Below are 19,834 nucleotides of genomic sequence, written 5' to 3'. Positions count from 1 at the left end.
AGGATAATACACAGTAATATATTACAGACGTAGACACACATAAGCTGAGAAGATATACTAGGAGTCCATAGCAGCTAAGGAGGAGAAGAAAGAAAGAAGGAAGACTTCGGGATCATTTAGTTCTCTGTGCGGAGTGATGGTCTGATGAAGATTATGTAACCTGACCGCCGTTGGAAGTAAGGACTTGCGATAGCTCCTTCTCACATTTGGGGTGAAGCAGATGGTCACTTACAGTGCTGCCAAGTCCCATCAAGGTCTCATACATGGGGTGGGAGTTGTTCTCCCGCATGGAACTCACCACGGACAGTATCCTTCTGTCACCCACCACCTGTACTGGGTCCAGGGGGCTCCCCCGGACAGAGCTGGCCCTCCTGATCAGCCTGTCAAGTCTATTTCTATCCCTGGGTGATATACCTGGGGTGATATACCCCAGCAAGCCACACCGAAAAAGATGGCTGAAGCAACCACAGAGTTGAAAAAGGTCCTAAGAAGTGGCCCCTGGACTTCAAAGTGTCCGGGTTATCTTCTCATACATGTAATGTCTCTGTCTGATAACCTGTCCACAATAAGAACATCACGGGTGAGTATCTGACGAGTCCCAGACCATAGAAAGTTCCGAATGAATGGAGCTATGTAAGCACAGCCGCTCCACGGCCAGTACATGAGTGACATGTGTGTCACCCATGTGCCGGCCATGAAATTCATTCAATGAATAGGAGCTGCAGAAGCATTGCCGCAAAATCAGACAGGAATAGGACTGGTTCCACGTTTTGCAGTCTTGACTGGGACTTGAGTCAGTGTGCTATCTGGAAGACTCGGATAGCACAACGACCTTGAACACGGCTGTGGTCGCGTGCCACCTAATTTAGGCTGAGGTCCCACATTGCGGAAATGCAGGTTTTTTTGTTACAGATTTTGCTGCGTTTTTTTGAGCCAGAGCCAAGAATGGCTATAAAAGGAATGGAAATTATATAAAAAGCTCTTATACATCTACCATCTGCTCAATCCACTCCTGGCTTTGGCTTTCAGCAAAATTTGCAACAACAAAAAAAAACGCGTTACCGTAACATCTAGCCTAAGCCTTAAACAAAGTGCCCAGTGTATTGAATATTCTCCACATATACTCTCCACCCAGATCCACATAATTATGGGTAAAAGCGTATTAGATTATGCCAGAGGCAGGGTGTAATAAATTGCCTGTCAATGTAACACTGGCAATTATTCTATGAAGTGCTAAGTATTACATTAAAGAATTAGCAGAGTGATCACACAATAGCGGTATTGCAGATCAGCTCAATGCAGAAGACTATAGAAAAATCATTCACGGATGTTTGAGAAAAATCCCATCAAATAAATGAGCAACAAAAAGTTATAAAATGCAAAAAAAACCTGAATTAGATTTAGGGATAAATGCAGGTTTCACAACTACCTTGACATCAGATTCCACATTTTATTTTTAAGTGTCCATATGGGAACATAAAGTCATTTACATAAACTGTGATTTGCATAAAAACCTAATTTAGCAACAGATATGTTTATTTTTCTGGCCGCTAGTAATACACACATTCAAAATGCGATCGTAACTAGCGGAAAAGTTACAGAGGAAAGTTACACCAAGCTGATGGAAGGATAAATTCCCACCATATCTGTAGCTGATTGTTTGCAGGCCATGGAAATATTGTGACATACAGTGCCTTGTGAATGTATTCGGCCTCCTTGAACTTTTCAACCTTTTGGCACATTTCAGGCTTCAAACATAAAGATATCAAATTTTTGGGACACAATTGTGAAGTGGAATGAAATTTATTGGATTTTTTTTTTTTTGTTATTTTAAACTTTTTTTTAACAAATAAAAAAACTAAAAAGTTGGGCGTGCAAAATTATTTGGCCCCTTTACTTTTAGTGCAGCAAACTGACTCCAGAAGTTCAGTGAGGATCTCTGAATGATCCAATGTTGTCCTAAATGACTGATGGTGATAAATAGAACCCACCTGTGTGTAACCAAGTCTCCATATAAATGCACCGGCTCAGGGTTCTGTTTAAAGCACAGAGAGCATCATGAAGACCAAGGAACACGCCAGGCAGGTCCGACTGTCCGAGATACTGTTGTGGAGAAGTTAAAAGCCGTATTTGGATACAAAAAGATTTCTCAAGCTTTAAACATCCCAAGGAGCACTGTGCAAGCAACCATATTGAAATGGAAGGAGTATCAGACCACTGCAAATCTACCAAGACCCGGCCGTCCCTCTAAACTTTCATCTCAAACAAGGAGAAGACTGATCAGGGATGCATTGTATATGCGGACATGGTAATAGACTTTACATGCCAAACAGTTGTAAAAAAAAAAAGGAGTAATTTTGCCCAGTAGTGTCCACCTTAAGTAAAGCCAACCATGTAAGGGCTATGGGGGGCTCCTAATAGAAGGGGAACCCAACACTGAAATGCTTCTTCTGCTTTCTGACACAGACATAGGGTTTTGTGAATAGGGATGCTTACTAGAGATGAGCGAGTACTGTTCGGATCACGCACCATAGAAATGAATGGATGCACCTGGTACTTCCGCTTTGACGACGGCCGGCCGCTTAACCCCCCGTGTGCCGGCTACGTCCATTCATTTCTATGTGAGCGTGCTGTTCGGATCGGCTCATCTCTAATTCTTACAACTCCTTTTCCTTTCTATAGACCAGGTTGTTATATGGAGACTTACAAGAAATGCTCCACCGAAAAAAATGAGAGATTATTAGAGATGAGCGAACACTAAAATGTTCGAGGTTCGAAATTCGATTCGAACAGCCGCTCAATGTTCGTGTGTTCGAATGGGTTTCGAACCCCATTATAGTCTATGGGGAACAGATACTCGTTAAGGGGGAAACCCAAATCCGTGTCTGGAGGGTCACCAAGTCCACTATGACACCCCAGGAAATGATGCCAACACCTCTGGAATGACACTGGGACAGCAGGGGAAGCATGTCTGGGGGCATCTAACACACCAAAGACCCTCTATTACCCCAACATCACAGCCTAACAACTACACACTTTACACACTCAATACCACCTCTCTGACAGTAGGAAAACACCTTGAAACATGTGTATTTGGCACTTGCAGTGAGGAGAGCTTGCCACCAGCAGTGAATTTGGCCCTTGTAGTAAGTTGAGGTTGGCACCAACATTTGTTTTGAAAATCAGGGTGGATTGAGCCTCTAACCAGCAGAGTTTGGGCAAATTCATGGTGGAGGGAGCCTCTAAAAACCCCAGTTTGGACCAATTCATGGTGGAGGGAGCCTCTAACCAGCCCAGTGTGGGCAAATTCATGGTGGAGGGAGCCTCTAAAAAACCCAGTTTGGACCAATTCATGGTGGAGGGAGCCTCTAACCAGCCCAGTTTGGGCAAATTCATGGTGGAGGGAGCCTCTAAAAAACCCAGTTTGGACCAATTCATGGTGGAGGGAGCCTCTAACCAGCCCAGTTTGGGCAAATTCATGGTGGAGGGAGCCTCTAAAAAACCCAGTTTGGACCAATTCATGGTGGAGGGAGCCTCTAACCAGCCCAGTTTGGGCAAATTCATGGTGGAGGGAGCCTCTAAAAAACCCAGTTTGGACCAATTAATGGTGGAGGGAGCCTCTAACCAGCCCAGTTTGGGCAAATTCATGGTGGAGGGAGCCTCTAAACAGCCCAGTTTGGGCAAATTCATGGTGGAGGGAGCCTCTAACCAGCCCAGTTTGGACCAATTAATGGTGGAGGGAGCCTCTAACCAGCCCAGTTTGGACCAATTAATGGTGGAGGGAGCCTCTAACCAGCCCAGTTTGGACCAATTAATGGTGGAGGGAGCCTCTAACCAGCCCAGTTTGGACCAATTAATGGTGGAGGGAGCCTCTAACCACCCCAGTTTGGACCAATTCATGGTGGAGGGAGCCTCTAAACAGCCAAGTTTGGACCAATTCATGGTGAAGGGAGCCTCTAAAAACCCCAGTTTGGACCAATTCATGGTGGAGGGAACCTCTAACCAGCCCAGTTTGGGCAAATTCATGGTGGAGGGAGCCTCTAAACAGCCCAGTTTGGGCAAATTCATGGTGGAGGGAGCCTCTAACCAGCCCAGTTTGGACCAATTAATGGTGGAGGGAGCCGCTAAACAGCCCAGTTTGGACCAATTCATGGTGGAGGGAGCCTCTAAAAACCCCAGTTTGGACCAATTCATGGTGGAGGGAGCCTCTAAAAAACCCAGTTTGGACCAATTCATGGTGGAGGGAGCCTCTAACCAGCCCAGTTTGGACCAATTAATGGTGGAGGGAGCCTCTAAACAGCCAAGTTTGGACCAATTCATGGTGGAGGGAGCCTCTAAAAACCCCAGTTTGGACCAATTCATGGTGGAGGGAGCCTCTAACCAGCCCAGTTTGGGCAAATTCATGGTGGAGGGAGCCTCTAAACAGCCCAGTTTGGGCAAATTCATGGTGGAGGGAGCCTCTAAACAGCCCAGTTTGGGCAAATTCATGGTGGAGGGAGCCTCTAAAACCCCCAGTTTGGACCAATTCATGGTGGAGGGAGCCTCTAAAAACCCCAGTTTGGACCAATTCATGGTGGAGGGAGCCTCTAAAAAACCCAGTTTGGACCAATTCATGGTGGAGGGAGCCTCTAAACAGCCCAGTTTGGGCAAATTCATGGTGGAGGGAGCCTCTAAAAACCCCAGTTTGGACCAATTCATGGTGGAGGGAGCCTCTAAACAGCCCAGTTTGGACCAATTCATGGTGGAGGGAGCCTCTAAAAACCCCAATTTGGACCAATTCATGGTGGAGGGAGCCTCTAACCAGCCCAGTTTGGACCAATTCATGGTGGAGGGAGCCTCTAACCAGCCCAGTTTGGGCAAATTCATGGTGGAGGGAGCCTCTAAAAACCCCAATTTGGACCAATTCATGGTGGAGGGAGCCTCTAAACAGCCCAGTTTTGGCAAATTCATGGTGGAGGGAGCCTCTAAAAACCCCAGTTTGGACCAATTCATGGTGGAGGGAGCCTCTAACCAGCCCAGTTTGGGCAAATTCATGGTGGAGGGAGCCTCTAACCAGCAGAGTTGTGGGAAAGCAGGGTGGAGGGAGCCTCTAACCAGCAGAGTTGGTGAAAATCAGGGTGGAGGGAGCCTCTAACCAGCAGAGTTGGGGGAAATCATGTTGGAGGGAGCCTAGTATTAGCAGAATTGTGCAACGCTTATGGTGGATGAGTATGAGGATGCGGAGGAATTGGAGAGGTTGAGTACAGACATGGAGTTTCATGTTGGGGTGCTTTACACAGGTGGGCACAAAAATGAAGGCTCTATCCAGTGGTGGTTCATTTTTATCAAAGTGAGCCGGTCGGCACTCTCAGCTGACAGACGGGTGCGCTTGTCAGTGATGATGCCACCGGCTGCACTGAACACCCTCTCAGATAGGACGCTGGCGGCAGGACAGGACAGCACCTCCAAGGCATATAGGGCAAGTTCAAGCCACAGGTCCAACTTCGACACCCAATACGTGTAGGGCGCAGAGGGGTCGGAGAGGACAGGGCTGTGGTCGGAAAGGTATTCCCGCAACATGCGCCTATACTTCTCACGCCTGGTGACACTAGGACCCTCCGTGGCGGCACTTTGGCGAGGGGGTGCCATCAAGGTGTCCCAGACCTTAGACAGTGTGCCCCTCGTTTGTGTGGACCGGTGAGAACTTGGTTGCCTACTGGAGGAACTGCCCTCCCTGCCGCCAACGTCACATGCTGGAAACATCTCCATCATATTCTGCACCAATTGCCTGTGGCAAGCATTGATGCGATTGGCCCTCCCCTCTACCGGAATAAAAGACGAGATGTTGTTTTTATACCGGGGGTCAAGGATAGCAAAGATCCAGTACTGGTTGTCCTCCATGATTTTGACAATACGCTTGTCGGTTGTAAAGCACCCCAACATGAACTCAGCCATGTCTGCCACAGTGTTAGTTGGCATGACTCCTCTGGCCCCACCGGAAAGTTCAATCTCCATTTCCTCCTCATCCTCCATGTCTACCCATCCGCGCTGCAACAATGGGACGATTCGAAGTTGCCCGGAAGCCTCCTGTATCACCATCACTTCATCGGACAACTCTTCTTCCTCCTCCTCCTCCTCCTCCATTAAACGCAGTGAAGCGGACAGATGTGTGGACCTACTCTCCAGCTGTGACGGATCGGATGCTATCCCTAACTCCTCTGTGTGATCTGAGTTATCCCTGATGTCAATCAGGGATTCTCTCAGAACACACAAGAGCGGGATTGTAAGGCTCACCATCGCATCCTCAGAGCTCACCCTCCTTGTGGACTCCTCAAAGACCCGTAGGATGTCACAAAGGTCTCTCATCCATGGCCACTCATGGATGTGAAACTGAGGCAGCTGACTTTGTGGCACCCTAGGGTTTTGTAGCTGGTATTCCATCAAAGGTCTCTGCTGCTCAACCACTCTATTCAACATCTGAAACGTTGAGTTCCAGCGTGTGGGGACGTCGCACAAAAGCCGGTGTTGTGGCACATGCAGGCGTTGCTGGAGAGATTTTAAGCTAGCAGCGGCTACTGTCGACTTGCGAAAGTGGGCGCACATGCGCCGCACTTTCACCAGTAGCTCTGGAACATTGGGGTAGCTCTTTAGGAAACGTTGCACCACTAGGTTGAAGACGTGGGCCAGGCATGGAACATGTTGGAGTCCGGCAAGCTCCAGAGCTGCTACCAGGTTCCGGCCGTTATCACAAACGACCATGCCTGGGCCCAGGTGCAGCGGCTCAAACCATATTGCCGTCTCATCGAGGAGGGCATCCCTCACCTCGGAGGCAGTGTGCTGTCTGTCCCCCAAGCTGATCAGCTTCAGCACAGCCTGCTGACGTCTACCAACGCCAGTGCTGCAACGTTTCCAACTCGTAGCTGGGGTCAATCTAACAGCGGAGGAGGAGGCGGTGGCGGAGGAGGAGGCGGTGGCGGAGGAGGAGGCGGTAGAGGAGGAGGAGGAGGGGGGTGTTCTTCTCGTGTCCCTGCCAGGAATGTTAGGCGGGGAGACGAGGTACACCGGGCCAGTTTGGGAAGCAGTCCCAGCCTCAACTACATTCACCCAGTGTGCCGTCAGTGAAATGTAGCGTCCCTGTCCGCATGCACTTGTCCACGCGTCGGTGGTCAAGTGGACCTTTGTGCAAAGCGCGGAACTAAGGGCCCGCCTGATGTTGAGTGACACGTGCTGGTGCAAGGCGGGGACGGCACACCGGGAGAAGTAGTGACGGCTAGGGACGGCATAGCGAGGTGCCGCAGTTGCCATCAGGTCCAGGAAGGCGGGAGTTTCAACAAGCCGGAACGCCAACATCTCCTGGGCCAGCAGTTTAGCGATGTTGGCGTTCAAGGCTTGCGCGTGTGGGTGGTTAGCAGTGTATTTCTGCCGCCGCTCCAATGTCTGAGAGATGGTGGGTTGTTGTAAAGAAACGCCTGATGGTGCCTTTGATGGTGCAGGAGAAGGAGATAAGACAGGACCAGGGGAGGATGAGGTAGAAGTCAACAAAGTGGCGGAGGCAGATGAAGTGGTGTCCTGGCTCGTCCTCTGGAGTGCATCGCCAGCACAGTCAGCAGTGGCAGTGGCAGAGGCAGAGGCAGTGGCAGAGGCAGTGGCAGTGGCGTGAACGGCAGGCGGCCTTTGTCCTGCCGTTGCTGCCTGCCACTGATTCCAGTGCTTGGATTCCAAATGACGGCGCATTGAAGTGGTGGACAGGTTGCTCTTCTCAGAGCCCCTAATCAATTTCGAGAGGCAAATTGTGCAGACAACACTATATCTGTCCTCGGCGCATTCCTTGAAAAAACTCCACACCTTCGAGAAACGTGCCCTCGAGGTGGGAGTTTTTCGGGGCTGGGTACGAACTGGAACATCTTGGGAGATTCCGGGTGTGGCCTGGCTTCGCCTAAGCTGCTGACCTCTGCCTCTGCCTCTAGCTACCCTTTTTGGTGCTGCACCTGCCTCAACATCCACACTACTTTCCCCGCTTGACATCCCCCCTGTCCAGGTCGGGTCAGTGTCCTCATCATCCACCACTTCCTCTTCCAACTCCTGTCTCATCTCCTCCTCCCGCACAATGCGCCGGTCAACTGGATGCCCTGACGGCAACTGCGTCACATCATCGTCGATGAGGGTGAGTTGCTGGTCATCCACCACCAAATCGAACGGAGATGGAGGAGACTCTAGTGATTGAGCATCTGGACACAGATGCTCCTCTGTTAGGTTCGTGGAATCGTGACGTGGAGAGGCAGGTTGAGGGACAATGAAAGGAGCGGAGAACAGCTCTGGGGAGCAGGGACAGTTTGGGTTATTGTTCTGTAAAGCTTCGGAATTTTGGGAGGAAGGAAGACAAGACTGTTGGGTAATAGGAGGAGAGGAGGCAGAGTCTGACTGGCTGCTGGACAATGTGCTGTAAGCGTTCTCTGACAGCCATTGCAAGACCTGTTCCTGGTTCTCGGGCCTACTAAGGTTTGTACCCTGCAGTTTAGTTAATGTGGCAAGCAACCCTGGCACTGTGGAGTGGCGCAATGCTTGCTGCCCCACAGGAGTAGGCACGGGACGCCCTGTGGCTTCACTGCTACCTTGCTCCCCAGAACCATTCCCCCGACCTCGCCCACGGCCTCGTCCACGTCCCTTTCCGGGAGCCTTGCGCATTTTGAATTCCTAGTTAGAAATTGGCACTGTATACCAGTAGTAAAAATTGTGGGTGCACGTAACCCCAATATATTCTTTGAATTACCAGTCAGAAACTGGCACTATATGGCAGTAGCAAGAAATGAGGGTATTTGTATTCCCAATATATTCTTTGAATTCCCAGTCAGACAATGGCACTGTATACCAGTAGTAAAAATTGTGGGTGCACGTAACCCCAATATATTCTTTGAATTACCAGTCAGAAACTGGCACTATATGGCAGTAGCAAGAAATGAGGGTATTTGTATTCCCAATATATTCTTTGAATTCCCAGTCAGACAATGGCACTGTATACCAGTAGTAAAAATTGTGGGTGCACGTAACCCCAATATATTCTTTGAATTCCCAGTCAGACACTGGCACTATATGGCAGTAGCAAGAAATGAGGGTATTTGTATTCCCAATATATTCTTTGAATTCCCAGTCAGACAATGGCACTGTATACCAGTAGTAAAAATTGTGGGTGCACGTAACCCCAATATATTCTTTGAATTACCAGTCAGAAACTGGCACTATATGGCAGTAGCAAGAAATGAGGGTATTTGTATTCCCAATATATTCTTTGAATTCCCAGTCAGACAATGGCACTGTATACCAGTAGTAAAAATTGTGGGTGCACGTAACCCCAATATATTCTTTGAATTACCAGTCAGAAACTGGCACTATATGGCAGTAGCAAGAAATGAGGGTATTTGTATTCCCAATATACTCTTTGAATTCCCAGTCAGACAATGGCACTGTATACCAGTAGTAAAAATTGTGGGTGCACGTAACCCCAATATATTCTTTGAATTCCCAGTCAGACACTGGCACTATATGGCAGTAGCAAGAAATGAGGGTATTTGTATTCCCAATATATTCTTTGAATTCCCAGTCAGACAATGGCACTGTATACCAGTAGTAAAAATTGTGGGTGCACGTAACCACAATATATTCTTTGAATTACCAGTCAGAAACTGGCACTATATGGCAGTAGCAAGAAATGAGGGTATTTATAACCCCAATATATTCTTTGAATTCCCAGTCAGACAATGGCACTGTATACCAGTAGTAAAAATTGTGGGTGCACGTAACCCCAATATATTCTTTGAATTCCCAGTCAGACACTGGCACTATATGGCAGTAGCAAGAAATGAGGGTATTTGTATTCCCAATATATTCTTTGAATTCCCAGTCAGACAATGGCACTGTATACCAGTAGTAAAAATTGTGGGTTCACGTAACCCCAATATATTCTTTGAATTACCAGTCAGAAACTGGCACTATATGGCAGTAGCAAGAAATGAGGGTATTTGTATTCCCAATATATTCTTTGAATTCCCAGTCAGACAATGGCACTGTATACCAGTAGTAAAAATTGTGGGTGCACGTAACCCCAATATATTCTTTGAATTCCCAGTCAGACACTGGCACTATATGGCAGTAGCAAGAAATGAGGGTATTTGTATTCCCAATATATTCTTTGAATTCCCAGTCAGACAATGGCACTGTATACCAGTAGTAAAAATTGTGGGTGCACGTAACCACAATATATTCTTTGAATTACCAGTCAGAAACTGGCACTATATGGCAGTAGCAAGAAATGAGGGTATTTATAACCCCAATATATTCTTTGAATTCCCAGTCAGACAATGGCACTGTATACCAGTAGTAAAAATTGTGGGTGCACGTAACCCCAATATATTCTTTGAATTCCCAGTCAGACACTGGCACTATATGGCAGTAGCAAGAAATGAGGGTATTTGTATTCCCAATATATTCTTTGAATTCCCAGTCAGACAATGGCACTGTATACCAGTAGTAAAAATTGTGGGTTCACGTAACCCCAATATATTCTTTGAATTACCAGTCAGAAACTGGCACTATATGGCAGTAGCAAGAAATGAGGGTATTTGTATTCCCAATATATTCTTTGAATTCCCAGTCAGACAATGGCACTGTATACCAGTAGTAAAAATTGTGGGTGCACGTAACCCCAATATATTCTTTGAATTACCAGTCAGACACTGGCACTATATGGCAGTAGCAAGAAATGAGGGTATTTATAACCCCAATATATTCTTTGAATTCCCAGTCAGACAATGGCACTGTATACCAGTAGTAAAAATTGTGGGTGCACGTAACCCCAATATATTCTTTGAATTACCAGTCAGAAACTGGCACTATATGGCAGTAGCAAGAAATGAGGGTATTTGTATTCCCAATATATTCTTTGAATTCCCAGTCAGACAATGGCACTGTATACCAGTAGTAAAAATTGTGGGTGCACGTAACCCCAATATATTCTTTGAATTACCAGTCAGAAACTTGCACTATATGGCAGTAGCAAGAAATGAGGGTATTTGTATTCCCAATATATTCTTTGAATTCCCAGTCAGACAATGGCACTGTATACCAGTAGTAAAAATTGTGGGTGCACGTAACCCCAATATATTCTTTGAATTACCAGTCAGAAACTGGCACTATATGGCAGTAGCAAGAAATGAGGGTATTTGTATTCCCAATATATTCTTTGAATTCCCAGTCAGACAATGGCACTGTATACCAGTAGTAAAAATTGTGGGTGCACGTAACCCCAATATATTCTTTGAATTCCCAGTCAGACACTGGCACTATATGGCAGTAGCAAGAAATGAGGGTATTTGTATTCCCAATATATTCTTTGAATTCCCAGTCAGACAATGGCACTGTATACCAGTAGTAAAAATTGTGGGTGCACGTAACCCCAATATATTCTTTGAATTCCCAGTCAGAAACTGGCACTATATGGCAGTAGCAAGAAATGAGGGTATTTGTATTCCCAATATATTCTTTGAATTCCCAGTCAGACAATGGCACTGTATACCAGTAGTAAAAATTGTGGGTGCACGTAACCCCAATATATTCTTTGAATTCCCAGTCAGACACTGGTACTATATGGCAGTAGCAAGAAATGAGGGTATTTGTATTCCCAATATATTCTTTGAATTCCCAGTCAGACACTGGCACTATATGGCAGTAGCAAGAAATGAGGGTATTTGTATTCCCAATATATTCTTTGAATTCCCAGTCAGACAATGGCACTGTATACCAGTAGTAAAAATTGTGGGTGCACGTAACCCCAATATATTCTTTGAATTACCAGTCAGAAACTGGCACTATATGGCAGTAGCAAGAAATGAGGGTATTTGTATTCCCAATATATTCTTTGAATTCCCAGTCAGACAATGGCACTGTATACCAGTAGTAAAAATTGTGGGTGCACGTAACCCCAATATATTCTTTGAATTCCCAGTCAGACACTGGCACTATATGGCAGTAGCAAGAAATGAGGGTATTTGTATTCCCAATATATTCTTTGAATTCCCAGTCAGACAATGGCACTGTATACCAGTAGTAAAAATTGTGGGTTCACGTAACCCCAATATATTCTTTGAATTACCAGTCAGAAACTGGCACTATATGGCAGTAGCAAGAAATGAGGGTATTTGTATTCCCAATATATTCTTTGAATTCCCAGTCAGACAATGGCACTGTATACCAGTAGTAAAAATTGTGGGTGCACGTAACCCCAATATATTCTTTGAATTACCAGTCAGACACTGGCACTATATGGCAGTAGCAAGAAATGAGGGTATTTATAACCCCAATATATTCTTTGAATTCCCAGTCAGACAATGGCACTGTATACCAGTAGTAAAAATTGTGGGTGCACGTAACCCCAATATATTCTTTGAATTACCAGTCAGAAACTGGCACTATATGGCAGTAGCAAGAAATGAGGGTATTTGTATTCCCAATATATTCTTTGAATTCCCAGTCAGACAATGGCACTGTATACCAGTAGTAAAAATTGTGGGTGCACGTAACCCCAATATATTCTTTGAATTCCCAGTCAGACACTGGCACTATATGGCAGTAGCAAGAAATGAGGGTATTTGTATTCCCAATATATTCTTTGAATTCCCAGTCAGACAATGGCACTGTATACCAGTAGTAAAAATTGTGGGTTCACGTAACCCCAATATATTCTTTGAATTACCAGTCAGAAACTTGCACTATATGGCAGTAGCAAGAAATGAGGGTATTTGTATTCCCAATATATTCTTTGAATTCCCAGTCAGACAATGGCACTGTATACCAGTAGTAAAAATTGTGGGTGCACGTAACCCCAATATATTCTTTGAATTACCAGTCAGAAACTGGCACTATATGGCAGTAGCAAGAAATGAGGGTATTTGTATTCCCAATATATTCTTTGAATTCCCAGTCAGACAATGGCACTGTATACCAGTAGTAAAAATTGTGGGTGCACGTAACCCCAATATATTCTTTGAATTCCCAGTCAGACACTGGCACTATATGGCAGTAGCAAGAAATGAGGGTATTTGTATTCCCAATATATTCTTTGAATTCCCAGTCAGACAATGGCACTGTATACCAGTAGTAAAAATTGTGGGTGCACGTAACCCCAATATATTCTTTGAATTACCAGTCAGACACTGGCACTATATGGCAGTAGCAAGAAATGAGGGTATTTATAACCCCAATATATTCTTTGAATTCCCAGTCAGACAATGGCACTGTATACCAGTAGTAAAAATTGTGGGTGCACGTAACCCCAATATATTCTTTGAATTACCAGTCAGACACTGGCACTATATGGCAGTAGCAAGAAATGAGGGTATTTGTATTCCCAATATATTCTTTGAATTCCCAGTCAGACAATGGCACTGTATACCAGTAGTAAAAATTGTGGGTGCACGTAACCCCAATATATTCTTTGAATTCCCAGTCAGAAACTGGCACTATATGGCAGTAGCAAGAAATGAGGGTATTTGTATTCCCAATATATTCTTTGAATTCCCAGTCAGACAATGGCACTGTATACCAGTAGTAAAAATTGTGGGTGCACGTAACCCCAATATATTCTTTGAATTCCCAGTCAGACACTGGTACTATATGGCAGTAGCAAGAAATGAGGGTATTTGTATTCCCAATATATTCTTTGAATTCCCAGTCAGACAATGGCACTGTATACCAGTAGTAAAAATTGTGGGTGCACGTAACCCCAATATATTCTTTGAATTCCCAGTCAGACACTGGCACTATATGGCAGTAGCAAGAAATGAGGGTATTTGTATTCCCAATATATTCTTTGAATTCCCAGTCAGACAATGGCACTGTATACCAGTAGTAAAAATTGTGGGTGCACGTAACCCCAATATATTCTTTGAATTACCAGTCAGAAACTGGCACTATATGGCAGTAGCAAGAAATGAGGGTATTTGTATTCGCAATATATTCTTTGAATTCCCAGTCAGACAATGGCACTGTATACCAGTAGTAAAAATTGTGGGTGCACGTAACCCCAATATATTCTTTGAATTCCCAGTCAGACACTGGCACTATATGGCAGTAGCAAGAAATGAGGGTATTTGTATTCCCAATATATTCTTTGAATTCCCAGTCAGACAATGGCACTGTATACCAGTAGTAAAAATTGTGGGTGCACGTAACCCCAATATATTCTTTGAATTACCAGTCAGACACTGGCACTATATGGCAGTAGCAAGAAATGAGGGTATTTATAACCCCAATATATTCTTTGAATTCCCAGTCAGACAATGGCACTGTATACCAGTAGTAAAAATTGTGGGTGCACGTAACCCCAATATATTCTTTGAATTCCCAGTCAGACAATGGCACTGTATACCAGTAGTAAAAATTGTGGGTGTATATAGCCCCAATTCTATTGCTAGGGGACTTGCAGGGTATTTCTGGGGTGAAGGTGGGGGGGCACACCGTTGGAACGGGTATCGGGGTATATATCGGGTATACGGGAATACACTGACAGTGTATTCCATTCAGGATCCTGGGAAAGCTGGGTTGCGGCGATTGAGCCCGTCAGTGCCACGTTACACTGACAAGCTTCTCCCTGGAATTTAGCTCTTATAAGAGCTGTTGGTTGTCTTCTCCTTCCTATCCTAGCCTGTCCCTGCCTACCCAGAATCTAAGCCCTAGCTAGCTGGACGGAAACCTCCGTCCTTGGTGAATTGCAAGCTCAGAATGACGCGAACCTGGGCGGCGCTGTTCTTTTAAATTAGAGGTCACATGTTTTCGGCAGCCAATGGGTTTTGCCTACTTTTCTCAACGACACCGGTGTCGTAGTTCCTGTCCCACCTACCCTGCGCTGTTATTGGAGCAAAAAAGGCGCCAGGGAAGGTGGGAGGGGAATCGAGTAATGGCGCACTTTACCACGCGGTGTTCGATTCGATTCGAACATGCCGAACAGCCTAATATCCGATCGAACATGAGTTCGATAGAACACTGTTCGCTCATCTCTAGAGATTATAACTTCTTCAGAAGAAAAACAAGTTTCTTATAGAAGCCAAATGGATTGGTGACTAGTAGAGCTGAATGAACCTGTTCATAAAGAGTTAGATTCATTACCAAAATTTTAGTTTTAAACTTTTGGGTTTGGCACTCACTTCATTGTTATTATACTCTGCAGACCCCATAGTATAAGTAGAGGCCCAGGGGACAAGCAAAAATATAATAAACCCTGATACTCTCCTTCCTCATGGTCTGCTTCATCCATCTACTGGCGTCTTCTGGCTTCCTGGGCAATGTTATGGGCCTCAGGAGAACTCCTTGCCATTGACTAGAGATAAAGTTTTCTTCTTTATGGAGGAGGGTTCATTTAAATACTTTTCCTACTAAGAACTATCTGAAGGGCTCCATACACCAACTGGTTCTCCACAAGGTACTTCTTTAGATACTTTAATATGAAGGTATTCCTTCTAATGGAGATTAAGTCCACAATTCAGATTTGTCATTCCTTACTTTTCTTTTTGGTCAACATATCAACAATCCAGTGGTTGTCATGTAAAATACAATCCGTCAAGAATTTTGGCAGCACATCACAATATTGTATTGAATTTGTTTTATGTGAAATTGAAGTCCAAATTTAAGCTTAGTTTACGGTCAATACATCTGTTGGTCTGGAGGAACTAGGCGGTGTTTCATGGAGTGCCCATGGATCTGTAATAAGTTGTAGGTAGGGTTGAGCTGATCTTGACTTTTCAGGATCGATTTTAAAATCCGATTTCCAATCATTTTTCATTCGAACCCGATCTCGATCCCAATTCCGATCCCAATGCAAGTCAATGGGATTTTTTTATTAATCGGAGATCGGATTTTAAAAGCAATCCTATTCACTATACAGCATGGAATCTAACAATTGTTAGAATCCATGCTGTGTAGTGAATCACTAAAGTAGCCAGAGGATTTTTTTTAATCCTCTGGCTACTTAGTCCCCCCTGGTGTCCACTTACCTCCAGAGATGGCTGCTCCGCTGCTTCTCCTTCTTTTTGTCCTCGCTGCCGCTCCACACTTCTCTTCTCCCTTCGCTGCCCCCTCCCTGCCAGGTTAGGAGAGTGTGGGCGGGTTAGGAGAGTATGGGCGGGTACTGGGAGGGGAGACGTCACGTCTCCCTGCCCTGTACCCGCCCACACTCTCCTAAGCCACAAGCCCCGCCTACCTAGCGCTTTAAACACTAACCTGGGAGGCGGGGCAGAGAGGCAAGAAGAAGGAGGGCAGTGGAGCAGCCATCTCTAGAGGTAAGTAGCTGCTAGAGATGTTTAGTTTAGCCTCCCATTAGAATGAATGGAGGCAGCCGGCGCACAGGGGGTTAAGGCTGTGTGCTGGCTGCTTCCATTCATTCCTATGGAACTGCAGCGTATACTCAGTGTGAAGGCTAAGCAAAGCATTGTGGGAAAAGATCACCGATCTCGATCCCACATAAAAGGATCGTGTTCGGAATTCCGATGGCGATCGTGAAATTTTCTCGATCACCGATCGGAATCCGATCTTTTCCGAACACAATCGCTCAACCCTAGTTGTAGGGAGCTGTAGAAAGAATGAAGCCTCAGTTATTAGCTCACAGGGTTGGACTAGCCCACCAGAGTACCAAAGGATACTCTGGTGAGCCCAGGCTCTAAATCCAGTAGAAGACAACCTAATTTGGAAGTTATTACGGTCTACTTCCTAGGGCTGATGAAAGGTGGGACCACGGTAGTAGCTGTAAGGGTTGTTGCAATAGCAGTGGCTACATGCCCGCTCTTGACCCTAACGCGTTAACGCGACCGCAAACATGCACCGTCAAAATCGTGCCGCAAACGTCCCATACACGCGGCACATTGCATGCCACGTTTACTCCATGTGAGCAGGCCCTAAGGGTTCCCCAATGGTCCCTGCCACATATAAGGGGCCCCATTATAACATTTGTATTGGGGCCTAGAGGTCCGGGTTACACCCAAAACTGGCTCATAGCAGAATATGGAAAGCTATAATCCTGCTATGTTCCAGAACATTTTATGATCATCCATATATACAAAAGAGAAAAATAAAAATTTGCTAGAGCATTGTGGGAAAATAAATGCACAAGACAACTTTATAGCGCATTTCTAAAATGCTAATTTCTCTTTGCTTACTATTTTCATGTAAATGAAACCAAATTTGTGTGCAAGTAGGCAGAACAAAAATGTTATCTGTGTGAGCTCCAATAATCTCGACTACAAACCAATGAAATAAAATATTTTACATAAGAATACCGATGTCTATTTTGAATTTCTACAAACAAGGGATTCATTCTGTTTGCAGCTGTGCACTCAATTTAACATCCTCGCCGAGCTCCTCTTAAATAATGTTTCATCGGAGGATTTGATTAACCAGGAGATAAAGGAACAGATTGAGAAGCAGAAGCAAAAACTGAGGTTATTCCCGATAATATAGTGTTCAACATAATGTGTAGGGGAATAAAAGGTTATTTCAACAAATATGGATACTAAAGTGACAAGATGACTTCCGAGTGAAAGGCGAAAGCTAGACTTGGAAACGTATAGAGTGGACGTCCCTCAACCTCTGGGCCGTGGACTAGTCCTGGGCTATGGATCACCTGGTACTGGACTACTGTGCCATTGCCGGATTGTGGGAAGCTCTCAGGGAGTATTACTTGTGTGCGGGGGGTGGCAGTTAAAGAGGAACACCCTGGCCGGGAAATACATACAATCTAGTCGGGAGCTCTTTGTTGGATGCCAATCCCTGCATACACTCAGGGCCACTTTAACCATAGGTGCAATGGTGCAGCCTATGATTGCAGGGGCCCCCTCAGCTGCCGAACTTTGAGTTGGACAGTCCCACATTTCGGGTAATGTCCCGCTCTTCTGGGTGTCAGGCACTGATTTCACCACTATCTGTGTCCTTAGGGCTCGTTCACACAGGGCAAGAGCGGGCGGATTTTGACGCTGAATCCACCTCAAAATCTGCCCCCTCACAATAGAGGCCTATGTAGACCACTAGCTTCCTTTTTTCTGTGAGCGGTATGGTCCGGTTCACAGAATAAAAAGAAGTGAGCTGTCCTTTCTTCAGGCTGATTCCGCGGCTAATTCAGCCGTGGCGTCCGCCTCGTGGCAGCACCCTCCGGACTAGGCCCATTAATTTGAGCCTACTCTGGAGTGGGAAGATGCGACTGTTGGAAGTCGCGACAGTCGCGGCAAGCGCATTTTGGTCCTATTCTGACTCAGCTTCCCGCCCAAAATCAGGACCAAAATACGCAGTTACCAGCCCCTTGTGAACTAGCCCTTAGGAATCAGATAGAGTTTGAATACTATAGAGGAACATAGAGCTGTGCTCCATTATTCAGCCTTTGGCTGATAATGTCTGGGGTAGGGAGGCACAAAGAGCATCGAGTCACAAACATTACAGTTGGAGTCTGCAGGTCCACGGAAACGTGGTTCAGTGAGTATTCTTTTCTCCTTTCTTTCTTTTATGTAACATTGGTGGTTTATAGGGGCAGAGGAAATCAAGTTATGGGGTGGTAATGGGGGGCCCACTTTCAAAAAGTTTGCGCAGGGCCCTCCAATACACTAAAACGGCCCTGTATACACTGCTTAGTATAAAGTGATACCTAGTGGGATATGTCCACAACTTAGAGTGCTGACTGTAGAGACCACAACCCTGGGCACCTCTGCACACCTACTCTTGGCTAATACAAATGGTGGTTTCAAGCAAGACATTCTTCCCACAACAGATTTCCAATTTTTAACAGCTTTTTCTTCACTATCAACAATTTCAATTTCTTGAGCACCATTTTCCACAATGGAATCCGAAGTCGGAGAGGTCCTATGATCACCTTTGCGGTCGTTAGTACTATCCATCTACTAGCGATGTCTTTTCACTGCTATTTATTCTTGATATTCCGTACATCACGTTCTATTTTTGTTGGCTTTCACAGATCTCGCAATACATTCAAAAGTTTTCAGTTTATATTGTGCCACGTGTTTTCTCTTGGTGATAGGTGTTCACTGCAGGCACCAGATCAGCACCCAGGCTCTTCTTTTGTGACGTCACGCTGTTGGGAGGATGGTGCCCATGACCACGTGTGGGCATTCACCTTTACTGAGTAGGGAGCCCTGGAAGGTGTACAGTTGACCTGGGGTTGCTGGGTGTCAGAACCACTTGAAGACCCTTTAATATCCCTAAAACCGTGGCCACATATCAGAACCATGCCAACATTGCTGAAAATTCTATTCCGGTTTATTTTTAAGAAAATCCATCCTTGTTTATTGCTGTAGAATTACCAGGTTCTAATTTTTTTATGGAATTCTTAAGTAACTGTATTAAATTAATAAAAATACTTGCGCTTGGTCCCAACCCATTGGCAGAGAAAGTGATAGAAGAATGAAATGATTCATGATAGTCGGCCAGTGGACCATCTGGTCTCTGCAGTTTAGCATTAGAAATCTTAATGACTTTGGCTACTTCTCTGGCTGTATTAGGATCATTAGGCTTATTTACGTGACTTTGAGTTATACACTTCTCCAAGTAAACCCTAAGGCTTTCTGTGTTAATGGGGTTTTATACAGGTCATGATGTCAGGAAGTCTTTGTGGGTTGCTGTGTTGTTCCAGTTCAACTGAGCAATTTTAACGTCAGCCTTATGGAATAGTTGATCTTTTTTCTACAATCTGCCCTGAAGTGCAGGTCACAGCTTTGCTGAATTTCAGTATAAATAGACTGGATGAGAAAGGGATTTTTTTTTTTTTTTTCGAAAATTGTCTTTTAATGCTTAGAAATATATTTAAAGTGGT

This window comes from Leptodactylus fuscus, chromosome 3 (genome assembly GCF_031893055.1).
Source record: "Leptodactylus fuscus isolate aLepFus1 chromosome 3, aLepFus1.hap2, whole genome shotgun sequence".
NCBI classification, from domain to species: domain Eukaryota; kingdom Metazoa; phylum Chordata; class Amphibia; order Anura; family Leptodactylidae; genus Leptodactylus; species Leptodactylus fuscus.
This window is presented reverse-complemented; position numbering follows the sequence as displayed.